Source organism: Vulpes vulpes, chromosome X (genome assembly GCF_048418805.1).
Source record: "Vulpes vulpes isolate BD-2025 chromosome X, VulVul3, whole genome shotgun sequence".
Taxonomy (NCBI): Eukaryota; Metazoa; Chordata; class Mammalia; order Carnivora; family Canidae; genus Vulpes; species Vulpes vulpes.
Window position 1 is genome coordinate 42,633,305 of NC_132796.1, and position 20,220 is coordinate 42,653,524.

Sequence of the window (20,220 nt, forward strand, 5' to 3'; positions counted from 1 at the left end):
GGGGGCGGAGTTTTCTTTGGCCTGGATCTCTGCCTGAGGGGTAAAACTAAAATGTTTCCACCTCCAGCCAATCCCAGAGAAGGCAGGAGGGCACTCCTCCAATGGGAGCCCGAGAGCGGTCAGTGGCTGTGGAGGCCTGCTACCCCCGCTAGCTCTCCAGCCCGCTGGAGGGACGCGTCCAGGGTATTCGCTAGATCCAGCCGCCGGCCCCTTGAATCTGCTCCCCCTCGGCAGCGGTGGCGCGGAGGGCAGGAGGTGTCTGGTGAGACGCTATAAAGATGGGGGTTGGGGATGTGAGGGAAAGAGGCCGGGCTGGATCGCATGAGGGGTGGGGCCTGGGCGAGCTTTTACCTGGGCGGCCTCTTAAACCTAGGTCAGCGGGTATCGGAGGATCGTGCGGGTAGCAAAGGGATGGCGAGTGCCCCTGCAGCCCCAGACAACAACCAGGTGAGTACCCCCGCGGAGCTCATTACCCATGCCCACCCCTGTCTCTTGGGAAAGGGTTCTGTGCAGGTCTGCAGCTCACGTGATCATCTGCATGCCTGTAAGTCTCCATCTCTCTGCCGCTCCTCTCCCACTCCATCTTTCTGTGTGTCTCTATATTTCTCCCTGTTACCTTCTCTGAGACATACTAGACAGCTCAGACCTAGAAGGCTGAACCCTGACCCTGCCAATTAAAACAAGCCATGAGACCTTGAGCCATCTGCATCACCTGTATGGGCCTCAGTTTCTTCATCTGTCAAATGGGAGTCTAATAATCTCCACCTGAGAGAATATATGTGCATCACTTTGCCCTGTGCCTGAAAATGTTCCCCTAGAACATTTTCAATAAATCATGACTGTCGTGACTGAAAAAAAATCTCTCTTGGTCTTTTTGGCTTTGTTTTCTCCCTGTCTCTGACCCACTCTCATTGATTCTTCTTTCTGAATGCTTCTTTTTTCTGTTCCTGTTTTTCATCTTTCTGTTTCGTTCCCATTTCTAAGCAGATTAGAGGTGCATTGTTTATAGCAATGAGTTAGGCCTTAGAGCTTAGCCTGGGGCTCTAGACTGTTCTGTGGTGTGTGTGTGTGGGGGGGGGGGGTGGAATGGAGCCTGGCCTTGGTCTGCTTCTGGCCTCACTGTAGAGAGAACCTTCTTTGTTCCTCACCTTACTGTGTTAAACAGGCAGAGACCTCCAGACTGGGAAGCAACTTAGATGAAAAAGTGAACCAGGCCCTTTATCCTTTATAATTTTTTTTCACCACCAGAAGACCAGGATTCTCCTAGTTACATCTCCACACAGCCCTGAATTCCCTCTTTTCTGTCTCCATCCTGAAATTCTTTAACCAGGCCTTCTGGAACTCACCGTCAGGTGTCAGCGAAATCTTCATCCTCACTCTGGCTTCTGAACAATTTCTTTGTTGTCTTGTCATGCCTTAGTGGTTCTCATACCTATTGGACCCAACATTCCATTTTTATAATTTATATTTTGAAATTCTTTCACTATTCTGAAATGAAGTACATAGAGAACAGAATCTGCCTACACACATAATCCCTCCCCAACCAATGTAATGTCCTAATTGTAATATAAGAAGGAAGCAAGGGAAGAGTAATTTCTAATAAAACAATATGTATTTCAATATGTAAAGACTAAAATATAATTTTACTAGAAGACATAACGAATGCTCTTGCATGTAATGATACTTGTATCTGGGAAGGTGACACATATGTGTTGATTGCTGACTTAGAAACCATGATGATGTGATTTTCCATGTCATGATTAATTCTTCATAAAATTTTAAACAAAGTGAAATCCTCCTTCAATTTGTTGAATTTCTGGAAAAGTCAGTACATATTAAAATCCATGATCCGGCCTCCATAACTTCTCTGACCTTCTCTCCTACCATTCTCCCCATTTGTTCCCTCTATTCTACCCATACTAGCCTCCTTTATGATACTTGAACATTGTAGGCACACTTCCACCTCAGGTGTTTGTACTGGGCCATCCCCTGGACCTAGAATGCTTTCCCCCCAAATATGTACAAGGCTCATGATCTCACTTCCTTCAGGTCTCTATTAAGATGTCACTTTCTCAATGAGGCCTACCCTGACCATACTGTTTAAAATTACCACTCTCCCCTAAGATATACCCCAACCTATTTTTTCCATACTACTCCTCACCCTCTTCAATAATGTATCATCAACACCTTCATTGTGTTTGCTGTTTATTGTTTGACTCTCCTACTGGACTGTAAGCTCCAGAAGGGCAGAGATTTTTGTCTTTTCTGTGCTTGATGTACCTCTATTACCTAAAAACAGTGCTTAGCCTATAGTAGGCACTCTTGATAGATGTTTGTTGAATGAATAAATGAGTGAAATGAACAGGTTTTTCACTGAGATTATTGTCTGGTGGGACATTCTAAAGTTGTATGGGGGATCCCTGGGTGGCGCAGTGGTTTAGCGCCTGCCTTTGGCCCAGGGCGCGATCCTGGAGACCCAGGATCGAATCCCACGTCGGGCTCCCGGTGCATGGAGCCTGCTTCTCCCTCTGCCTCTCTCTCTCTCTCTCTCTCTCTCTCTCTGTGACTATCATAAATAAATTAATTTAAAAAAATTAAAAAAAAAATAAAGTTGTATGGGATGCAGTACAATTTTTTGCTGTGTGGTGCTGTCTTATGCACTGTGGGATACTGAGCACTCCTGGTCCATGGCCACTAAATGTCACTAGTGATCTCCAATTACTGTGATAATCAAAAATGCCCCCAAACATTCCTTGACTGTCTATGCCCCTGCTGAGAACCATTGCTCGAATAGAAATTGGCTTTCCCCTGAGCACGGTGCTCACCAGGAGCCCCCTCATATCCCTCTTGCCAGGAGGCCAAGAGGTGAAGGTAGGTGTCCTCAGTCTAATTCACCTTCCCAGACACTTTCTCTCTTCCCTCCTCAAACAACTTTCCTTTTAGAATTAAAAAAAGGGGGGGGGGATCCCTGGGTGGCTCAGCGGTTTGACGCCTGCCTTTGGCACAGGGCGTGATCCTGGAGTCCCGGGATCAAGTCCCACGTCAGGCTCCCGGCATGGAGCCTGCTTCTCCCTCCTCCTGTGTCTCTGCCTCCCTCTCTCTCTCTCTCTATCTATCTCTCTCTCTCTCTCTCTCTGTCTATCATAAATAAATGAATAAAAATAATTTAAAAAATAAAAAAAGAATTTAAAAAATTGTTTTAAAGTAATTTCAGATTTAAAAAGTTGTAGAAATAAGACAAAGAATTCTCATATCTCCCTTCACTCAGATTCTTTGTTAATAAATTATTCAACTCTTGTTCAATTCTCAAAATTAGAGAGTTTATCTTGATAAAATACTATTAATGAAAGTATAAAACTTATTCAGATTTCATCAGTTATCCCACAAATATAATTTTTCTCTTCTAGGATCTAATTCAGGATTCCACAGTGCATTTAGTTGTCATGTCTCCTTAGGCTCTTCCAATCTGGGACAGTTCTTTAGTCTTTCTTTGTCTCTCATGACTTTGATACTTTTTTTTTTTACTTTGATACTTTTGAAGCATTCTGCCCAACTATTTTACAGAATTTGGGTTTGTCTGATGTTTCTTTGTGATTATAGTTAAGTTATGTTATTTTGGCAAGAATACCACAGAAGAGATGTGTCTTCAGTGCTTTATATAAAAACGCACACGTTATCAGTTTGTCTTGATACTAGTTTTATTCACTTTGACTATTTATTTATTAAGGTGATGCCTGCCAGGTTTCTCCAGTATGGTTACTCTTTTATCCTTTGCTTTTTTATTTTTTATTTTTTATTTATTCCTTTGCTTTTTTAAAATATTTTTTATTTTTTTATTCATCAGAGATAGAGAGAGAGGCAGAGACACAGGCAGGGGGAGAAGCAGGCTCCATGCAGGGACCCTGACGTGGAACTCGATCCTGGGACTCCAAGACCACGCCCTGGGCCGAAGGCAGATGCCAAACCGCTGAGCCACCCAGGGATCCCCCTCTTTTTTCCTTTGTAATAAGTAATTTGTGGGGGATACTTTAAGATTATGTAAATATCAACCACCTTGTTTTGGGGGGGTTTTTTTGAGAGAGAGAGGGAGTGGGGGAGGGGCAGAGAGAAAGAGAGAGAGCGAGAACTCTAAGCAAGCTCCACACCCAGGGTGGAGCCCAACCTGGGACTGTATCTGACCCTGAGGTCATGACCTGAGCCAAAATTGCGAGGCAGACACTCAACCGACTGAGCCACCCAGGCGTCCCACAACCACCTTGTTTTAAATCTCAGATCATGGGATCCCTGGGTGGCGCAGCGGTTTAGCGCCTGCCTTTGGCCCAGGGCGCGATCCTGGAGACCCGTAATCGAATCCCACATCGGGCTCCCGGTGCATGGAGCCTGCTTCTCCCTCTGCCTGTCTCTCTCTCTCTCTCTCTCTCTCTCTCTCTCTCTCTATCATAAATAAAAATAAAAAAAATAAATCTCAGATCATCACACTATGCCATTACCCACCCATCTGTGTTATAGTCAGGTACAGACATACACACATACCTGCCCCAGTCATACTTCATTCCTAGAATTTAGCTGTCAGCTCACTGACACTCTTGAACACTACCCCAGTCCCACTTCTTGGGTAGTTTAATATCCTCATAGATGATCCTTCCAATGTTCCTGTTTCTCAGTTCTGTGATCTGCTTTCCTTTAACGCTTTTGCCTTTCGACCCTCCCACAGCCACCCTCTACAACAGTCTTAACCCCTCTTATCAGTACCTATGACTGCATCACCTCCATACTCTGCTTCAGGCATCCTGCCATCCAGCCAGTGCTTCTTATCCTCTAGTGTACTCTGTACTCTGACCCCTCAACTCCAATGATCCCTCAACACCACCAAGATGGAAAATTTTCACTACCCTTTACTTCCTCCCTGTTCATGTGTCCTTCCTTTAGCTAGCCTCGATTCCAAGGTCCATCATGGCAATCATTCCCTTGCATACATCCTCACTTCCTTGGCCCTCTGTACCTCAGCCCATCTATAGGGCAGAACCCCAGTCCTGGTTAAATCCAACTCTCTGCCGGCTCCACTGCTCTTCCCTGGCTATTCACTCTCCTACCTTCCTGGTTGACTATTTTGTTATCTTCTTTGTCTTCAAATCTCCTGCTACCACTTCTTCCATCCTTTGCTCAAGCTGCCTACTTGACTGAGGGATTAAAACCATCAGAAGAAAACCTGCATAGATTCCCATCATCACATCTCACCACCAAACAGCATCTGTATTCACAGATACTGCCTTCTTCTCTGTTATTACGGATAAATTGGCCCTGCTGTCACAAAAATCCAGTCCCTCTACTTTGGCACTAGATTCCACCCTCTTATACCTACTTGAAGACATTGCTTCATCAATTTCCCCCTCTCTATGAGATTGTTCCCATTAGCACGCAGACATTCTGCTCTTGTTCCCATCTTTTTGTTATACAGCCTTATTGAGATATATTTAATATCACAAAATTCACCCTTTTAAAGGATACTGTTCAGTGTTCTTTGTATATTCGCAGAATTGCTGCACCCATCACTACAATTAATTTTAGAACATTTTATGCCCCCCAAAAAGAAGCTTCCTACTCATTAGCAGACACACCACATTCCTTTGATCCCCGCATAGATAACCACTAATCTTCTTTCTGTCCCTATCTATTGATTTGTCTAGTCTAGATGTTTATTTTTTAAAAGATTTTATTTATTTATTCATGAGAGACACACACACAGAGAGAGAGAGGCAGAGACACAGGCGTAGGGAAAAGAAGGCTCCATGCAGGGAGCCTGACGCGGAACTTGATCCCGGGATTCCAAGACCATGCCCTGGGCCGAAGGCAGATGCTCAACCTCTGAGCCACCCATACGTCCCATAGTCTAGACATTTTATATAAATGAGATCATATAATATATCGGTCTTTATGACTGACTTCTCTTAGCATAATATTTTTGAGGTTCATCCATGTTATGTAGTGTTCCTTTTTACTGCCAAATAATATTCCATTATATGGATATGTTGCATTTTGTTTATCCTATCCATTTATCAGCTGATGGACATTTCAGTTGTTTCCATGTTTGGCATTACGAATAATATTGCTCTGAACATTTCTGCACAAGTCTTTTTTTTTGTGGACGTGTGTTTTCTTTTCCCTTTGGTGGACACCTAGGAAGTGGAATTGCTTGGTCCTATGGTAAATCTATGTTTAACTTTTTGGGGAACTGTTTGCAGAAGTGCCTGCACCATTTTGAATTCCCATCAGCAATGTATGAGGGTTCCAATTTCTTCATATCCTCACCAACACTTTTTACCGTCTGTCTTTTTCATTATAGCCATCCTAGCGAGTATGAAGGGGTACTTCATTGTTTTTGATTTGCACTTCCCTAATAACTAATAATGTTGAACATCTTTTCATGTGTTTATTGACTATTTGAGTATTTTCTTTGGAGAAATGTCTATTCAAATCATTAGCCCTTGTAAAATTAGATTGTCCTATTGTTGAGTTGTAAGTGTTCTTTATATGTCCTGGACACAGGTCTCTTGTCAGATATGAGGGTTACATATATTTTCTCCTATTCCGTGAGTTATCTTTTGACTTTCTTGATGGTGTCCTTTGATGCACAAAAGTTTTTAATTTGAAGAAAGTCCAATTTGTCAATTTTTTGTCACTTGAGTATTTTACATCATAGCCCAAGAAAGCACTCCCTAACCCAAGGTCACAAAGGTTTCTTCCTGCTTTATCTTCTAGCAATTGTAAGGTTTTAGCTCTTATATTTAGATCAATTATCCGTTTGGAGTTCGTTTTTGTGTATGGTGTGAGGCAGAGGTCCACATTTCATTTTTCTGCATATGGGCGTCTGGTTGTCCCAGTACCTTTTGTTGAAAAGAGTATTTTTACCCCTTTTGAATTGTCTTGGAAACCCTTGTCAAAGGTCAACTGACCATAAATCTTAAATGTAAAGGTTAATTTTCTGGATTCTCAGTTCTACTCCATTGATCTGTAGGTCTGTCACTATGCCAGACCATACTGTCTTGATTACTATAGCTATGTCATAACTTTTGAAATCAGGAAATGGGAGTCCTCTAACTTTTTCTTTTGAAGACCGTTTTGACTATTCTAAGTCCCTTGCATTTCCCTGTGAATTTTAGGATCAGCTTGTCAATTCCTGCAGAAAAACAGCTGGGATTTTTATAGGGATTATATTAAATCTATATATCCATTTAGGAAGTATTGCCTTTGGGACACCTGGGTGGCTCAGTAGTTGAGCATCTGCCTTCAGCTCAGGGCGTGATCCTGGAGTTCTGTGATCAAGTCCCACATCGGGCTCCCTGCATGCAGCCTGCTTCTAACCTCTGCCTGTGACTCTACCTCTCTCTGTGTGTCTCTCATGAATAAATAAATAAATAATTTTTAAAAGGGAAGTATTGCCTTTGACAATATTAAGCCTTCCAATCCATGAACATGATCTAAATAATTTTTTTCAGAAGTGTTTTTGTAGTTTTTAGTGTACACATCTTGCACTTCTTTTGTTAAATTTATTCCTAGGTGTTTTATTCTTTTTGCTACTATTATAAATGGAATTATTTTTCTAATTTCACTTCCAGAGTGTTCATTGCTAGTTCATAAAAATATATTTGATTTTTGTTTCTTGATCTTAGGTCCTGTCACATTGCTAAACTTATTAGTTCAAATAGTTTTTTAGTGGATTCCTTAGGGTTTTCTATATATAAGATCATGTCATCTGCAAATACAGTTTTACTTTTCTTAATCTGGATACCTTTTCTTTTTCTTGATTATTTGCCCTGACTAGATCTATCTAGTACAGTGATGCCTAGAAGTGATAAGAGTGCACATTCTTATCTTGCTTCTGATCTTAGAAGGTATTGAGTCTTTCTCCATTAAGTGTGATGTTAGTTGTGGGTGTTATATAGATATCCTTTATCAAATTGAGGAAGTTTCCTTCACCTCCTAGTTTTCTGTTGTCTTTTTGCTATGAATGGATGTTGGATTTTTTTCAAATACTTTTTCTGTGTCTACTGAGATGATCATCTGTTATTTATACTTTATTAATATACTATATTACATTGGTTAGTTTTCAGATGATAAACCAATGTTGCATTCCTTAAATAAATCACCCTTGGTTGTGTTACATAATACTTTTAAAAAAAGGTTTTATTTATTTATTCATGAAAGACAGAGAGAGAAAGAGAGAGAGAGAGAGGCAGTGGGAGAAGCAGGCTCCATGCAGGGAGCCTGATGTGGGACTTGATCCCGGAACTCCGGGATCATACCCTGGTCCAAAGGCAGGCGCTAAACTGATGCACCACCTGGGCATCCCCTACATGATACTTTCTATGCACTGCTGGACTTCGTTTGCTAGTATTTTGTTGAGGATTTTTACATCTATATTCATATAGTATATAGGTCTATAGTTTCCTTGTGATGTCTTTGTCTGGTTTTAGTATCAGGGTAATACTGGCTGCATAGAATGAGTTGAGAAGTGTTTCTTCCTCTATTTTTGGAAGAGTTTGTGAAGAATTAATATATGCTTTGTTTGTCATTTGTCTTTTCTGTTCCTTTGTTCTTCAGTTCCTTTCTTCTTTTGTGTTAAGTATTTTTTACCTTAACTTTTAAATTTTCTTGTTAATTATATTTTTTTAGATTTTTAATGGTTGCCCTGGGGATTACAATTAAGATCTTAACTGGATATTTGGGCAGCCCTGGTGGCTCAGCGGTTTAGCGCCGCCTTCAGCCCAGGGTGTGATCCTGGAGACCTGGGATCAAGTCCCACTTCTCACTCTGCCTGTGTCTTTGCCTCTCTGTCTCTGTGTCCCTCATAAATAAATAAGTAAAATCTTTATTAAAAAAAAAAGATCTTAACCGGAAACAATCTATTTCAAATTAATTCTGATTTCAAAAGTAACTTTGTTCTAATATGCCTCTGTTCCCTCTTTCCTTCTTTGTAGTGTTATTATCATATGAATTCCTTCTTACATTATAAGCCCATCAACACAGTTTTATTATTATTGCTTTATACAGTTGTATTTTAAAACAGATAGGAAAATAAGAGTCAAAAACAAAAATACTTTCTTTCATAATACCTATTTCAAGTTACCATTTAGTGTCCCTTAATTTAAGCCTAAAAGTAGTGTTTCTTGTAGGATAAGTCTGCTAGCAACAAATTATTTCAGTTTTTGTTTATCTTATCTTTTATGTTTGAAGAACCAGTTTGGCTAGATACAGAGATTCTGAATTGATAGTCTTTTTCTGTAAATATTTTGAAGATGCCATCACACTATCTTCTGATCTCCATGGTTTCTGATGAGAAGTCAGCTGTTAATCTTATTGAGGGTCCCATATATGTGATAAGTCATTTTTCTCTTGCTGTAGTCAAGATTTTCTTTTTGTCTTTGCTTTCATCAGTTGCACTATGATGTGTCTAGTTGTGGATCTCTGAGCGTATTCTACTTGCATTTACTTCTTACGTATACAGATTAATATTTTTGTTTTTTAAAAAAAATATTTTATTTATTCATGAAAGACACAGAGAGGCAGAGACACAGGCAGAGGGAGAAACAGCCTCCCTGTGGGGAGTACAATGTGGAACTCAATCCCAGGACCCCGGGATGATGACCTGAGCCAAAGGCAGATGCTCAACCACTGAGCCACCAGGTGCCCCTAGATTAATGTTTTTCATCAATTTTGCAATGTTTTGGCCCTTTCTCTTCCTCTTGCTCTTTTGGTACTCCCATTATGCATATGTTGGTTATACTTTTTTTAAAGATTTTATTTATTTATTCAAGAAACAGAGAGAGAGGCAGAGACACAGGCAGAGGGAGAAGCAGACTCCATGCTGGAAGCCTGATGTGGGACTCGATCCCTGGTCTCCAGGATCATGCCCCGGGCTGAAGGCAGCGCTAAACTGCTGAGCCACCCAGGCTGCTCAGTTATTATACTTTTCAACTCCAGATTTTCTATTTGATTCTTTTTGTGATTTCTGTGTCTTCATTGATATTCTCTCTTTGGTGAGACATTGTTCTCAAACTTTTCCTTAATTCTTATAGATATACTTTCTTTTATTTCTTTGAAAATATAGTAATAATTTAAAGTCTTTGTCTATTAAGTTCCAAACATGGACTCCCTCAGGGAAAAGTTCTTTTGGCTGCCTTTTTTATGTGTACATGTAACATATTTTGCTATTTCTTTGTATATCTCATCATTTTTTGTCAAAAACTGAGCATTTTAAAAAATCTTTTATTTGTTTAGGTAATCTTTACACGCAACATGAGGCTTGAACACATGACCCTGAGATCAAGAGTCACTTGCTCTTCCAACTGAGCCAGCCAGCTGCCCCCAAAACTGGGCATTTTAGATACTCTATTCTAACAACTCTGGTATAAACCTCTTCTACCCTCAAGGTTTGTTTTTCTGGGAATATGTGAATGTGTGTGTGTGTATGTGTGGTTATCCTTGTTATTTTCCTTATTGCTGTTTAGTTGTTCAGTTACTTTTCTCAACTAATTCAGTGGATTCTATATTCCTTGCACTATGTGGTCTGAGTTCTCTGCTAGCTTATTTTTAAAAACTTCTTGTTTTTATTTTTAAGCCTGGATTGCTAGGAGGTCACACCTGTGTAAATATACTTTGGTGGTCAGCCAGTGATTGGTTGGATTTCCTTTAAATGTCTTGTCCACATGTCTTCCACCCTTTGCCAAGGGGATCTGTGCAAGAAAGCATGCCTTCAAACTTTAGCCAGTTTAAAAGGCAGCCTTAACTTTCATACTCTGCTTACAGTCAGCCAGAAGTGAGTGACTTGGGGCCTTTCCTTTTCCAGCTCTTTTTTGGGCATGTGCATAGCTTTGAATATGTGCACAGCCCTTTAGATACCTGGGAATGTATCAGAGCTTTTCAAAATTTCTTATGGTTGTCTCATTCTCTGGGATTTCCTTTTAAATTACTGGCCAAAGGGACACCTGGGTGGCTCCGTGGTTGAGGATCTACCTTTGGCTCTGGTCATAATCCTGGGGTCCTGGGATTGAGTCCCGCATCAGGCCCCCTACGAGGAGCCTGCTTCTCCCTCTGCCTGTGTCTCTGCCTCTCTCTGTGTGTCTCTCATGAATAAATAAATAAAATCTTTTTTAAAAAAATTCCTGGCCAAAGCAGTCAGGCCTCTCTGCTGTCTGCAATATAGTCAGCCTTTGCCTACTATATACTACTGAGCTAGAGAGCGAAGGAGGATGGAATTAGCTACAAGTTAAAATGTCACAGAACCCATTGTCATACCAAGATTCTGTAGATTCTCTTAGATGATTTCCAAGTCATTCTGTGTCTTTCATTAATTGCAGGTTTTGAGATCGTTGATTTTACTTGGTTTGCCCATATTTTTATTGTGTTAAAAGGAAAGCCAGTTCACCAAAGCTCTTATTCTGTCATTCCATTAATATCCTATTGCTGCCATCTTTAAAAACATTTAAAACCATATTCATCATACATCCCCATGCAACTAACTTTCCCTATTCCCCTAACAGCAAAACTCTCTAAAAGAGCTGTCATTCCTCACTTCCTCCTACTCTTCAATTCTCTGTTCATGAAAAATATATTAGATATATAATAAAAAATTATATACATGAGTTATAAAGGAATAATATGATGAAAATTGAAGAAGTCACAACCCCACCCAAAAGCAACATTAATGATAGTGTCTATTCCTATGTCATTTTCTGTCCTAGTCTCCCCTATCCCCCACCATAAAGTCCCATTCTCTTAAGTCTTATGTTTAACGTTCCCTTGCTCATTTTGACACATTTTTTTCATATTTGTGGAAATGTTTAATGAATACATTATTTATTTGGCTTTGTAAAATAGCATCATATTGTATGCACTCTTCTGTGACTTCTTTCACTCGTTATTGTTTCAAAGATTCACCTGTGTTTTTGCGTGTCACTCTAGCTTATTCATTCTCAATGCTGTATTATTATATTATAATATATATATTATATTTCATTGGGTGACCATAAAACAAATTATTCATCTGTTTATCTGATGATAGACATTTGGATTGTTTCCAGATTTTTGCTCTTAGGAAGAGTGCTACTATGAATATTCTTGTGCATTGTCTCCTACATGTCTCCTACTACACATGCACACCCATCTTTCTAATGTATACACTTAGGAATAGAATTAAGTTAGTAGCAATGTAAACATTCAGCTTGACAGTATTATGCCAAAATGTATTCCTATCTGAAGACTGCCAATTTATATACCTTTCAGCAATTTATAAGAGATCCCATTGGTCCACACCCTAATTAGTACTTGATATTGTCCCACTTTTTAATTTCTGTCATTATAGTGAGTGATGAGATCTCGATGTGGACTTAATTAGCATTTTTCCGATCACTAATGTGGCTGAAGATTTTTTTCATGTTTATTGGTCATTCATGTTTCTTATTTTGTGAAGTGACTGCTAATGTCTTTTGCCTATTTTTAAAATTGGGATTTTTATCATTTTTATTGGTTTGTAGGAGTCGATCATTTAGATACTCATTATTTGCCAATTATATGTGTTGAATATCTTTTCTCAGTTTGTGGCTTTTTTTTCTTTTATGATGTCTTTGCATGAGCAGGAATTCCTATTTTTAGTTGAGTTGAAAAATTCAATCTTTTCTGTATAGCCAGCACAGTTTTTTGTGTTGTCCTACCTAACCTGTGATCATAAAGACATTCTTTATTTTCTTCAAATAAAAGTTTAAAAGCATTTTTTCCCTATTTAAGTCCTTAATCCAAATGGAATTGATTTTTGTGTGGTATAAAGATATAAGGTAGGGAGCCAGTTTCTTTTTTTTTAAGATTTTATTTCATTTGGAAAGCCTGGGTGGCTCAGCAGTTGAGCGTCTGCCTTTGGCTTAGGGCATGATCCTGGAATTTCAGGATCAAGTCCCATATCGGGCTCTCTGCATGGAGCCTGCTTCTCCCTCTGCCTATGTCTCTGCCTCTCTCTCTCTGTGTCTCTCATGAATAAATAAATAAATAAATAAATAAATAAATAAATAAATAAAATCTTAAAAAAAATAAAAAATAAATAAAAAATTTAAAAGATTTTATTTTATTATTTGAGAGAGAGAGAGAACACGAGCAGGGGGGCGGGGTAGAGGGAGAGGTAGAGGTAGACTCCCCACTGAGCAGGGAGCCTGACAAGGGGCTTGATCCCAGGATCCCAAGATCATGACCTGGGTTGAAGGCAGACACTTAACCAAATGAGTCACCTAGGTGCCCCAAGGGAGCCAGTTTCATTACTTCCACACTGATAACCTAATGATCTGAAGTGCCATCTCTGTCACACACCAAAGTCCCATATCTATATTGTTCCATTTCTGAGATCTCTGCTATTGGCCAACTTTTTGTTTCCTGAACCGGTATCACACTATCTTAATTACACTACCTTAATTACTTTGGTTTCATAAAGGATCTCGACATTTAGTACAGCAGAGTCTACCCATCTTATTCTTCTTCAGGAATATCATATGTTCCTGGCCCTTTGTTATTCCAAACGCATGTTACAATCATCTTGTCATGTCCTACAAGAATATTGGAATTGCAATGAATCTAGATCAGTTTGAAGAGAATTGATATGTTTATGATGCTGAGTCTTCCTAGCTATGAACATGATATACCTTTCATTTTAAATAAATTCTTGAATGTCTCTTGGTATAGTTTTCTAATTCTCTACATAAGGACTTGCATATCTTGTGTTAGGCTTATTCCCTGGTATCTATGGTTTTGTTGTTACTATAAAGGAGATCTTGTTACTTAACATGTTTTATCTCATTTGCAGGTGTATAGAAATGAAGTTGATTTTTATATTAATATTACAACCATTCACCTTGCTAACCTTTAACTTTTTAATCAAACTTTTTATTTTTAACTAATTTTACAGCAGAAAAGTAAGTAAAGAGATAGTACAGAGAGCTCCTGTGTATTCCTCACTATGGTATATTTGTCAAAACTAAGAAAGCCATATTGGTATATTACGATTAACTAAACTTCAGACTTTATATGGATTTATCAGTTTTCCCACTAATGTCTTTTTTTCTGTTCTAGGATCCAGTTCAAAACACCACATTGCATTTAGTTGTCACCTCTGTTGTCCTCTGGTCTATGACAGTTTCTTAGTCTTTCCATGCTTTTCATGCCCTTGACAGTTTTGAAGTGTACTGTAGAATGTCCCTCAGTTTGGATGTCTGAAGTTTTCCTCATAATTAGACTGGGGTTGTTTTTGGAAAGAATACCATAGAGTTGAAGTGGCCTTTTCATCACATTATATCAGAGGTATGTGATATCCCTATGACATCACCAATGTTGGCCTTAATCACCGGTTAAAGCAGTGTTCACCAAGTTTCTCCACTGTGAAGTTGTTATTTTTCCCTTTTTATTTTCTGTTCTTTAGAAGAATCTAGCCTACCTTCAAGGAGAGGGAGAGGATTTAAGCCCCACCTCTGAAAGGGGGTGCATTTACATGTAGTATTTGGAATTCTTCTGTAAAAACTATTTATTTCTTTTCATTTGTTTATTTACCTGCCCATTTGCTTTTGTACCCAGTTGCCTGTTTGTATCCGTATGAACGCTTGCATATTTATTTAAGAATTTGACTTATAAGTCCAATCCTTTGTCATTTGTCTTATTGCTCAAATTGTTCTAACTTTGGCCATTGGGGGCTCTTTCAGGTTGGCTACAGTGTCCCTTTGACATGCTTCCATCTTTTGTTTTTTTAGCACTGTCTTCCTTGCTTTGGCACTACAAGATCCTCCCTACTCATCTTATTTTCCTGCTCCATCCCTAGAATTGACCATTTCTCGAGGAGCCCTTGTTTCTTCTAAGTTGTCTGTATATTCTTTTGTGTATTCTATGTTGACAACAATATCAGCTATAAATAATGACCATTTTGTTTTTTCCTTTCCATTCTTTATGCCCTTAATTTATTCTTCTTGTGTTACTGAGATGGACAGGACCTCCAGTACAGTGTTCAAGAGAAAAGACAGTAGTGGTCATCCGTTTCTTGTTGGGTATTTTCAAGGAAACACCACTAACTTTTTTCCCTATTAAGAATGATATTTGCTGTGGATTTCTCTGGGTTTTATCAGATTCAAGCAAGTGCCCACCTGTCACTATGCTAAGAAGTTTCTATTTTTGTTTTTAAATCACAAAACGGTGTTGAATTTTTTTTTTCAGTTACCTTTTCTATTTCTTAGGATGATCATGGGGTTTTCCCCCCCAGGAATGTAATAATGTGGTAAATGATGTTTATGGATTTTCCTCATGGAAGACTACTTTTGCATTTCTGGTATAAACACAACCTGGTCATGATCTTTTCCTTTTTATAGAGTACCAGATTTAGTTTGTTAATATTTGTTTAGGGTTTTTGTATCTGTGTCAATGAGTAAAATCAGTCTTTAATTTTCCTTTCTCATGCTATCGTAATTTGCTTTTGGCCTCAAGTTCTGCTGGTATCATAGAATGAGTTAGTGTTCCCTTTTTTCAATATTCTGGAAGATGCTAAATGACTTTGGAATGACTTGTTTGGTAGCATTCTCCTGTAAAACCATCTTGCCCTGGTGTTTTGCTTTTTAACATTGACTTAATATTAAACTTCTAAATAAAATATTTCCAAAAATTTAAATGAGAAACTTGACATCTGCTTCCATAACATGCTTATTTTTATGTCAGGTTTTATGCTTGAAGTGACTACACACAAATCCCAATCAAGACTTTTTAATGATGTGTTCTTCAAATCCTTAACAGAGATTTGAATCCTCAACAAAAATCTTCCTTTGTACAATTAAGCAATAAAGTATTTAAAGCCAATTTTAAAACCTGTTAAAAAATGTTTAACAGTTGAAATGGTATCAGACCTTTTTGTTTCACTGACCAAGTGTATTGTTAAAATTTCTTGAGACAGTGTAATTAGATTTAGAATCCAATTGAACTCTTTCATCCTAATTATTTTGAAATAATGATGAAGCTCTTATTTGCAGAACATGCATCACTGTTAGAACCATCACCCTGCAGCTAGCTTGGACACCATTAAAAGGGCTCATCAGCTACAAACGGATAGAAGTGTCTGGTATTCGTGAAGACAGAGTTTCAGGGCTACCACCTGGAGCTACACCCTCCAGCAACCCCTGCTTGGCCTCCCTACACCCAGCCCTGCACCAGCCAGTCACAACTTGGGCTGTGTGTGGTGTTTCTTGGCAACTGGGACACAGACTCCTCCAGCAGCTCCACAGCCCCTCTTGTCCTCAGTGATCAGAAGACTACAGAAGCTGGCTACTGAAGAGGCTGTCCAAGTGATAGAGCTCCTCCTTGACTCTGCTTAGCACATTTACCACAGAGCAGTAGCTGAGTGCTGGATGTTACTCATTCGTGCTCACTACCTACGGGAACTGTAGAGGGGTTTGTCAGGCCTTGTCTCACAAAGGGCCACCCTGTAAAGATCTCCACAGGAGGCTGCCATAGAGAGCGAGCCTGCCTAGGTTCTCCACTGCCTTACGTCCTACGTGGATGCCTCCAGGGCTGAGGGGATCCAATACTTTTTCACCTACCCGTGATCCACACATCGACTGGAAAATTCAGCCTCCTGTTTTTTGTTCTTGTGTTTGTTTTAGGCTAGGAAGAGTTTTACCTACTTCTTTAATTCCTTTAGTAGCCAGAGGGCTAGTCAGGATTGTTTTTTCTTCTTGAGTCAATTTTGGTAAGTTATCAATTTCTAGGAATTGGTCCATTTTATCTGCACTTTCAGAGTTTTTGGCATAAAGGCCCCCCTTTTAAAGTCCTCTGCTGTGTATAATCTGTAACTATGTCTCCTTTTTCATTGCTGATACTGGTTATTTGTGCCTTCTCACTTTTTTTCTTGATCAATCTCACCAGAGGGTTGTCCATTTTATTAGTCTTTTCAAAGAACCAACTTTTGGCCCTGTTACTCCTCTCTATTGTGTCTTTGTTTTCTATTTCTTTAATTTCTGCTCTCATCTTTTTTGACCTACTTCCGTCCACATTTTTTGGATTTATTCTGTTGTTCTTTTTCTAATTGCTTATGTTGGACATGGAGCTCATTATTTTTCAGCCTCTCTTGTTTCATGGTGTGTGCATTTAAGGATGTAGATTCCAAATACTACTTTTCTACACATTCAAACATGTCCCATTTCATTATTGTTCAGTTCCGAGTACTTCAGCATTTCCACCATGGTTACTTCTTTGGTGAGTTATATAGAGGTGTGTGTTTCTAAATTTCTAGATGTGCGGGCAATTTTTAATGTATCTCTCTGTGATTGAAATCTATCGTAATTGAATTGTGGTCTGAGTATGCAGTCTGTGTGGTAGCAACTCTAAAATTTATGAGACTTGTATTGTGGCTAAGTACATGATAAATATTTTTGAATGTTTCCTATGTGCTTTATAAGATGTGTGTTCTCTAATTGTTGAACACAGAGTTCCACCTATGTTTAGTATCAAGTTTGTTAATTGTATTATTCAAATTTTCTACACTGATTTTTTGGTTGTGCTATGCCAATAATTGTAATAGGTGTGCTAATTTTCAACTATGATGGTGGATTTGTCTGTTTCTCCTTAGAGTTCTTTTTAACAATTTTTATATATTTTGAGGATATTTTATTAGGAATATTCAAATGAAGAATTGTTATACGTTCCTGGTAAATATGTAATGACCCTCTCTATTCTCAATAACACATTTTTGAAGTCTATCTAATCTTACAACACAAGCTTTTCTTCTTATTTGGATTTGTGTGATGAAGAATTTTCCATCCTTTCATTTTTCAATATTCTCATACCCTTTTCCTTGAATATCTCTTAAAAATGACATATAGCTGGACCCTTTTTAAAAAATCTAATCTGATGATCCCTTTTAATGGGTGAGTTTAGTCTGTTTACATTTTCTATGATATATTTGGGGTAGTTTCTACCATCATACTTTTTTTATTTCTATTTCCTACCACCACCTTTTCTATGCTTCATTTTTCTTTTTCTGGCCTGTTTTTTAGTTTGGAGATTTGTTTATTTGCTTTCTTATTCACTTTTTTCCTCTGTACTGTTTGAAATTTATTTACGCATTCTTTTTTTAAAAAATTCTTTCTGTGGTTATCCTTGAACTTTTACCATGCATGCATAACTTACAAGGTCTAAAGGAAATTGTATTTTAACCTCCCTCTTGAAGAATGCAGGAAACTTCATCTCTGATCATTCCTCTCTTTGCCACATGCTATTGTCTTGAGTATGTTAGTTTGTTCCTTTTTTTCTAACCTCACAGATTCTGCATCATCATTAGTATTATTTTATATAGACAGTATTTTTTTGGATTTACATGCATACATTCTTGCATCTCAGACTATCATTCTGGGATCATTTTCTTTTATCATAAATACAATGTTTAGATGTTCTTTTATTTATTTTTTTTTTTAGATGTTCTTTTAGACCAGGTCTCTTGGTGTTAAATTCTCCCAGTTGTTGTGATAGGTATTTAGAAGTCTGCTGTCTAATGGCTATTTTTGGTAGGTGTTTTTATTTTCTTATACTTAAGCTACTTTTAAGAAATTATCTCTCTCTCACTCTCTCTCAGAAGGGGATCTGCAGGGGGTATGCAGTTTCATTCTAACATGTTTAGGCATGTATTTCTTTTTTATTCTACTTTAAAAATGTGCTTCATGCTTTTGAATTCATGTTTTTCATAATTTCTAGAAAATTCTCAGCCATTATCTTTTCAAATATTGCCTTTCTTCCATCCTTCCTATATTTTCTTTCTCAGAATCCAGTTAGTCATATTTTGAGCCTCATTGTATCTTCCATATCTCATAATGTCTTGTTGATATTATCTATTTCCTTGTCTTCCTACATTTCATTCTAAGCAATTTCTTCAGATATATCTTTCAGTTTACGGATTCTCTCTTCAGCTCTGTCAACTCTGTCTGCTTAATCTGACTACTGAGTTTTTTATTTCAGTAAGTATATTTTTCACGTGTACAAGCTGCATATTTTTCGCTTTCTAATCTGCCTTGTCATCCTTCATAGTCTCTTGTTGCTTGCTCATCTTTGTGGTTGCATCTTTCATTTAAAAAAAATTTATACTATTTTGTTCAACCAATAATCATTGTTTGCATAAGTATGACATTATAATTATTGTTCACGTCTAAACCACACATTACACTCTAATTATAGATCCTTTGTTGTATGCCTTTTTGTTTTCCTAGTAATCATCTTTTTTTCTTTTGCTTATTATTACTAATTCTTTGAAATTCCTTTTAAAATCTGTATCAGTTCATGTCTCTTTTCTGCTCGAAATTCTTCCTGGCTCCCAGCTCCCCCAGAATAAAAGTCAAAGCCCTCATCATGGCCCAAAAGCCTGCACAGTCTGGTCCCCATGCTTTTTCTGACCTCCTATCCTGTTACTCTTCCCATTTCTCACTTTTTTCCGGCCACCCCAGCTTCCTTGATATTCCTCAAACATGTCAGGTGCCCTCCCCCCTTCAGAGCTTTTGTACTTGCTCTTCTCACTGCCTGCAACACTCTTCTTTCCAGATAATCTCATGAGTTTCCCACCCACTTCCCGTATGCTCAAATGTCACCTCCCTAGAGAAGCATTCCCTGACCAAACTAGTTCCATTCACCAGTGTTTTCTAACCCCATTATCCTACTTGATGTCTTATGTTTTTGTACGAAGTGATGATCACTCCCTGATATATTTTGTATTTATTTATTGTGATTGGTGTTTGTTGTTTCCCAGTAGACTGTAAGCTCCACAAAGCAGGGACTTTGTTTTGTTCACAACTGTATCCCCAGTGCCAAGAAGAACAGTGCATAGTAATATTTAGTAGACATTCAATAAATATTTATGGAATAAACTGAATTAATTAACTAATTAAATAATTAATGTGGATGATTGGGAAATGCATTGAGAATGAGGCTAGTCATGAAGGCCTTTCATACCATGCTAAGGAGCATGGATGTCATTGTTTGGAAGGGTGAGGGTTGTGAAGAAGCAGTAAGGATAGCTCCTGGGTTCTTTGGAGAAGCAAGCTCCTGGTTGGTAGGGTGGTGACAAAGACCCATGTTCTCTATGACTGGCTCTCTGCCCTGAGGGCCTTGAAGGTGGACCTCTTTCTCAAACAGCCCTCAAACCACCGCACTGTCATGCCTGCCTATTAC

General features: G+C 38.5%; 1 long non-coding RNA gene across 1 annotated transcript; it reads left to right on the forward strand.

Annotated features, from left to right (window-relative positions):
* Nucleotides 1-19,938, forward strand: LOC112912502 (uncharacterized). Its single transcript, XR_003233518.2, has 3 exons — nt 1-262; nt 374-447; nt 16,041-19,938. It is a non-coding gene; the product is annotated as an uncharacterized lncRNA (long non-coding RNA).
* The last annotated feature ends 282 nt before the right edge of the window (nt 19,939-20,220 follow it).